Below are 7,841 nucleotides of genomic sequence, written 5' to 3' on the forward strand. Positions count from 1 at the left end.
GGGAAGGACCTTTTCAACTGCTAACCTGGGGACAAGGTTATGCTTGTGTCATTACAGATTCTGGAACTCATTGGGTACCCGCAAAATGGGTAAAACAATGGGCGAAACAGTCACCATCATGGTCGTTGGACACATCTTGACACTATCAGGTGTCATCGCAATCTGGATGCCACCTCAGCCAAAAGAAAATATATGGGTAACATTAGCAAATCAAACAGGACAGGACACCATCTGTCTGTCTCTTTCCTCCCCGGGAAATCCCTTTTCAATCTACCAGAAGGGTTATGGTGGCTGTATGGAGATCAATTGGCTGGGAAACAGCTGCACGGGAACTGGTCAGTGGACTGTACCATGGGCGTCCTAGTTCCTAATTTGCAAATAATTAATCACACTGAAATTAGCGGTATCATTAGAGGAACATGGAAAACTTTTAGGGCAAACCGCTCTGTAACTACAAATCCTTTGGTAAGATATAATATTGGTTTTCATAGCTTTGTGCAGGCCCTTTTTCCATCACTAGGAGTAGTTTCCGTCGCTAGGAGTAGTACAGCTAGAATTGTTTGCCTTGTAACATTCTGCTATTGGCTTAAGCATAGTTGATATGTGACTGCTGGATTATGGTAATATGCTGTGTGAACAAAGCCTACGAACAAATAGATGGGATGGCTGTAGCGTGTGCAGCACGTCTGGCCAGCGGGCGCATACGCCATAGGCTCCCTGTGTTAAAAGGTGACAACCAAGGCGTGTTCTGACGCTCGCTGGCCACGTGTGTCGAAACTCGTTCCTCTGCAAATGTATAAATACATAATAAATACGGATAAATAAATAAATAAATACGGATTTCCCAAAGGGCAGTGGGCTGGTGTACGGCAAGGCCACTGTTGCCTCCGTGGGGACGGAGGCTGGCACCTACGTAAAGCTGGCACCTACCAACTGCCGAGCTGAGTTCGCGGCGCAGGATGATACAAGAATGTACAGATGGTCCATCTTCCTCACAGTCCTCGGGTTGCGAATGATCCATCAGGTTTTGTTTGTAGATAAACAAAAAAGGGGAGATGTTGGGATCACTCTGCACGGCTCGATCTTAAGGAGAAGGAGCTGTGGCATTGAGAAGCTGGTAAACAGATGGATATCTGCACAGCTCGGCCTTGAGGAGAAGGAGCTGTGGTAAACAACTAAGAGGAAGCAAAGGAGCGCATGGACACCTGCAGGCAGCGAATCCTGACTGTGTGAGAGGCGCATGGACAGCGCGTGATATTTTGTATATAGCCAATTGCAATAATGTGTGTAACAAGCTGTAACCAATCATGACTGTGTGCACAGTGACTAAGCAAAAATTATGATATATATATTGGAGTCAGACAAGACAATAAATGGCTTCAGAATATAACTCTCATAGAGTTGTGAAGTCCATCCTTCTCCCGCAACTCTACCTTTATGTTTCCCCCATATAAACCTACTGCTAAAGACAAAAATTATCAAGAAATTAACAGAAGAGCTGCTGTGGTAAGTTTCCAAGCTTATTCATAGGTAGTAAGTAATCTTTCAGCTTTAGATGGAAAAATTGAGGCTAGAAAGGACCTCAGTAGAGAATGACTTCCTCCAAGAGCCTTAAACTAAAGCATATCAGGTCCCACCTCTCAGTGGGGTCCCCATCCAGTCAAAATCGAGCCTTTGAGCCATGAGAGATTTTCCTCACATCACTGTAAGGCAATCTTTGCACCCACATTTCTGTAGCTTAATATAACAAATGCCTCTTGAATTATAGAAAAGAGTTTTTTTCCAGTTCCAAACTCACAAGAGATTTGTATCCTACAGATCACAAGTGCTTTTCCTTCAGCTCTAAAGCCAACTTTGCTGCCAGGCACAGTAGTCCTATGAAAAACCTCACTCCCTGTGTGACACAGTTATTTAAAAGGGACATTTTGCTTTGCTTGGTCTCTGAGCAGCTAGAAACAACAGCATTTTCTCTTTCACAAACTGCATGCAACTTGCACAAACTCCTAAGCATGCTTCAACACTGGCAGACCTCAGCGAGTGAAGAGAAAAACTTTGACAATCAAGTAATTAGAGCAGACTGTCAATTCTAAACCCAGGCAGTTGGCAGTGCAACAGAAATCTTCCAGTGTCTCACTGTTTTTCCTGTCCTTTGTCAAAAGGTTATTGAAGGCTGTGCAGATGCTCATGTACATATTACTTACTGTGGAAAATAATATCCACAGGGAAATTTTCACTAAAATTGCAGTATTTTTGTTCCCACCCCCCCCACCCTGGCAAGTTTTGAACAAGAATGCACATGAAACTGAGAAATACTTTACCAAGGCCATCCCTCACAGGTGTACATTCATCTGTTCATATACACAGAATTCATGTTTATATGCACAGAATCCGTCTGTTTATATACACAGAGTTGTCTGTACTGAGCTCATTATTAGGATTTTATATATCTTTGTCACATAAGAAGATGCAATGGCATTTTAACAAAGTGTAACAAAGTTGAACAATAGTATCTGATACTCTTTTCAATGTTAGGTATATATATCTACTATCTGAGCTTATTCCAAGTCCTTCCTTCATTTCCCAACAAATTACTGCCAGAACTACAGTATATTACACTAAAGCACTAACACTGTTGGTTAGCACAATCCATTTTAAATTCCAACACTGTTTGCTTTAATCTGAGTTTAATTTTAATCTGATCTTCTCTTCCCCTCCTGAAGGAAGAAAACATGGGTCATTACAAACATTAAATCCCAAGAATAGGACAATATAACAGAGTCAGTCTTTGAAAAAGCAGAGATGAGCTTTCTGTTGCCAGCACAAGTCATGGAGTAGACTAGTCAAGTCTTTTTCACTGCAGATGAATGCCATTTGGCTTGTACTCTGTATCACCTGCAGTCATTGCTACTGTGTGCATATCAGCAAATAGCCCAAAATCAAGATCCCATTAGCTGACAATTATTTGTGACAGGGAGCATCAACTCTTTGACTAGTCTATTTTCAAATGCTTCTATTTGCCTGAGCATTGATACAATGCGATAAAATGATTGAAAAATGGAGCAAACCTCAATGTATAGAGAAAGAGCATAGTATATCCCAGCCAGGTCCAACATGCTAGCTGCATACTTCACCTGCAGCTCTTATTTTCTTCATGCAGCACCTAGAAACCAAGATGGGACAGAATGCCATCTTTTTCACATATGGCTTTTGTTGCAGAAAAATTTGATAATCCTAGTGCTGTCATTGATGAAAGATATTTAAATAAATATGGAAGTGTTGATCTAAATAGTCTTGGCAGGCTGAGCGCTACCCAGTTCCTATTGCCAAAATTGTTATGCAGCAAATAACCAGAGCATGTAAGTGTTAACAGGTAGCTAAAATAGCAAAGCATAAATGTGTTCTTGAGAACTGGAATTAGTACATTGGTACAATGTACTGGGGTGAGGTGGGTTGACCCTGGATGCATGCCAAGTGCCCACCAAAACTGCTCTACCACTCCCTCAGCTAGACAGGGGAGAGAAAATATAACGAAAGGCTCGTGGGTCAAGGTAAGGACAGGGAGATCACTCAGCAATTATTGTCACAGGCAAATCAGACTCGACTTGGGGAAAATTAGTTTGATTACCAACCAAATCAGAGTAGGGTAATGAGAACTAAGAACAAAATCTTGAAACACCTTCCCCTCACCCCTCCCTTCTTCCAGCACTCAACTTCACTCCGATTTTCTCTACGCCCTCCCCACCAGTGGCGCAGCGGGATGGGCAATGGGGGTTGCAGTCAGTTCATCACATGTTGTTTCTGCTGCTCCTTCCTCCTGATGGGGATGACTCCTCACACTCTTCCCCTGCTCCAACATGGTGTCGCTCCCACCAGAGACAGCTCTCCATTAAATTCTCCAGCATGAGTCCTTCCCACAGGCTGCAGTTCTTCATGAACTGCTCCAGCATGGGTGCCTTCAACGGGGTCACAAGTCCTGCCAGCAAACCTGCTCCAGCCTGGGCTCCTGTCTCCACGGGGACACAGGTCCTGCTCCAGCGTGGGCTTCCCACAGGGTCACAGCTGCCTTTGGACATCCCCCTGCTCTGGTGTGGGTTCCTCCACAGGCTACAGGTGTATATCTGCTCCACCTTGGAGCTCCATGGGCTGCAGGAGGACAGCCTGCCTCACCATAGTCTTCACCACGGGCTGCGGGGGATTCTCTGCTCCAGCGCCTGGAGCACCTCCTCTCCCTCCTTCTGCACTGGCCTTGGTGTCTGCAGAGTTATTTCTCTCACCTTTCTCTTCTTCAGTCTCTTCTGATTGAAAACTGCTCAGGCTTTTTTTTCCCTTTCTTAAATATGTTACCACAGAGGCACTACCACTGTTGCTGATGGGCTCCGTCTTGTCCAGCAGCAGGTCCATCTTAGAGCTGGCTGGCAATGGTTCTGTCAGACATAGGGGAAGGTTCTAGTAGCTTCTCACAGAAGCCACCCGTGCAGCCCCACCTCTGCTAAAACCTTGCCATGCAAACCAAATACATGGGGTGACATGAAAAAACAACAAGGGGCAGACTCTTCTTTTTTGATGCCCTTTTCAATAAATTCCTGCAATGTCATCTAGCAGGAGTTAACAGCAAGAGTTGCATTCTTCTGCCAGCAAACTCTTTTTGCTGGTGGAACAGATTGCAATTGACAGGTGAGAAAAGCAATCCATGTAACCATTATACATCTGAGTAATTCAATTTTCTGCTGATTCTTAATTTAGTACTTCAATGGTTACCAGGCCAACATAGCACTTTCTAATTATATACCTGAAATACACTAATGAAGCAAGTCTTGCCCTTTGGGCTTATGAAGACAGCTGACACAGAGGCACCAACTGAGTCAGAAAAATGTCAAAGCGACATCTGATTCTGTAACGACTGAAATATTACACCTGCCATTAACTACTGCATCCATTCTGCCTGCTCTGAGCAGCACAGAAAAAAAAGGAAGAAAAAATAAAAAAGAGTACTCATGAACTACAGCAGCAGGGGCAGAGGGACCACAATCATTAAGCTATGGGAGACAGAAATAGAAATAAGCTAGTGGAGTTGTCATTTGTGCACTGCACAGTCAGGGGAGGATTGTTGTTGCCTAAGGTCTCTGTCAAGCCTGTTGCAGATCCCATTTTAAACATCTGTGATGCAAAGTTTTCTGTTGGGAGTGCATTCCAGAGGCTCAAAGATTCTGCTCTTAAAAACAGTCAAGTTGCCAATCCAAACTGGAATAAAGATGGTTGTAAACCTTGGAGATTGATTGTTATCTGGCCTCATATCCGACACAAATATATATTTAAAACTAGATATCAGTTTGGACTTCCCAATATCAACAAACAAAAGAGAGGATTTAAGAGGTGATTAAGAAAAGCGGTGTCTGACCTCATGTAAGCTCCCTAAAGTTATTCTAGGAAGTATTTAATAGACACATTTCTCACTGTCTACCACCCTTTTCTAATTCAAGCTTAATATATAGCTGTTGCAAAATTTACATATTTATCTTCTCAACATTCCTAGAGGGTCACACTTTAGAGCAAAATAGGAGCTCAAGGCCAAGATGGCCAAATCTGAGGTCTGAACTAGCGGACAACATTTTTAGAGGAACTGGTACACAATAGTGGCTTTTCTTGGTTCTTTAACAGATTGGTATTTTGAAAGAGTCTGTAGGGTCAGGTGAGCTCTAGAGACAATTCGCATTCAAAATAATATCAGCCTGGTTTTTAAAGGGAAATGATCTTCTATTCCAATCTGTAAAAGGCATGAAAGTGCAAACCTTCTTTCTTTAGGTGTCACTTTCTCTGACCTTTGGTTTTCCTGCTCCCTTATGTGCATGGTAAAGCAGACACTGGTGTATTTGGGATGAAGCTTGACAAATGTTTATAAGATTGGTGAATAGCTCATTCCTCTGAACCCTTATCAAATGATTTTTGAATCTTCATCAAATTTGTGTTCAAGAGCTGAGTGTTCAGTGTTGGCTAGGACTCAGGGCATTACAGGGGAAATTATTTAGAATATGTAGAAGCTTTTTAACAGTCTAGTCATTTCCTCTTAATGTGAAATCACAACTCCATGCAAGTCATGTGTCCTACTAATGAAAAGAAATGGGCACTGACTTTAACTCAGTCACTTCTACATTTGTGCTAACTCAGACCACCTTACTTAGCAATTAGCCAGTGCTGATAACACTACTTCAAAAAGTTTACATATTCCTTTTATATTCTCCCATTGCAATAGTTTCTTGAAAAGCTTATTTCAAAACACAATTGCTTCCATTATTGCATTTTATTTAATTAGAATATCTGCACTTGTGGTAAAAAAAAAGTGTTTTAGAATACTAAAAAAATCAAAATTATTTTAAAAAATAAATATTACACATGTAAGTACTGACAGCAAGAATAAACTCCTTACAACTGACATGATTCTCTTTACTGCTCTATTAAAAAAAAACCAAACAACCAAACTGGTGCATATTTTTTTCAGAAACAGCAGGCATGACAACAATCAAACATCTGAAAGTAGGTCCTGTGCCTACAGTCAATCTGAGAAACATGAGATATAATGCAACCTTGTTACCTACATGCATTTTCAAAGTAATTATTCCTAAAGCAGATTTGCATTGTTATTTAATCATAGGTGACAAGCTTCCCATGATAATAAGCTTCAGGCAATTTATGAAACTCAGCCATTCTGCTTTAACATGTACCAAAGATAAGGAGGATTAGGAGCCAGAGGATAATATTTTCCTCAATGGTGTTATATTGCAAAGATAATTAAACCTGACAGATTTCTTTGTCTTTATCCACTGACATTAAGGTTTACAGCCAAACTTTGAGGCAAGGATGCTCAATGCAATGCTGCTACATTCACATTTCAAATAAAAGTGTCCTGACTGTCCAAGCCACTGGATATTTGCAGCTTTGGGGTGTTTCCTAGCTCAAAAGTTACAACTGAAAGTTTTAAAATTGCAAGATATTCCAGGAGAAGGTTCTACACAGTCCTTATCAGAAAGGAGAGAGTTGTCTATGCCTTTATACATAAGATCTGAGACAAATTGGCAACTTCAACTGGAGGAAAGATCAAGGCCATTGCAATTAACATTTAAAAAAAAAAAAGTAGCAAAAACACAAACATAGCTTTATGTTGGATGGCTGGCTTTAGGCAGATGGACACAAACCTGTGAATTTTCTATGAGCATAAAACAAATCCAGAAAAAAAAAAAAAGCCATGTATTCTACAGACCACTCAAAAAGCCTTTCAACACAGTTATCAAGCCTTGAGAGAAAGTTATTTGTGAAAGGTTCTTAATAGTGATCAAGAGATGCAGGGAAGAGCTTAACAAGAGCGGTCAGCTAAATCAGCCGGTAGCTATACTATGTGCAAAACTAGGAAATCAATTTCTGTCTTAATGTTGCAAGTGAAAAGGAGACAAGACCCAATCTTGTACAAAATATTACGTAGAGAAGAACATTTACTACCTAGTAATCTTTTGCAGAAATTATTTACATGAAATAATGAGAAGTAATATGGGAAATTGGTTGTTCCCTAATACTCGGTAAATATATTCAGATCCTCGCTTAAAAGCATATTGTATCTAAACACAAGAGCTTACATAAAAAGTGATCCTACTCACATAGAAATAAACTGCACATAAGACCTTTTAAATAAAAATGATGAAAGCAGCCAAATTATTTGATGTTTAAAGTTAAAGCTGTATGCCTAGAGTATAAAACTATTCATATCATTTCAAAATTAGATACATGACAATGTTTTGGTAACTGCATTGTGGAGAAGACTTTACAGTCAGAAAAGACACTGTCTTTCTGAA

This window comes from Phaethon aethereus (assembly GCF_964289735.1).
Source record: "Phaethon aethereus genome assembly, chromosome: 1".
NCBI classification, from domain to species: Eukaryota; Metazoa; Chordata; class Aves; order Phaethontiformes; family Phaethontidae; genus Phaethon; species Phaethon aethereus.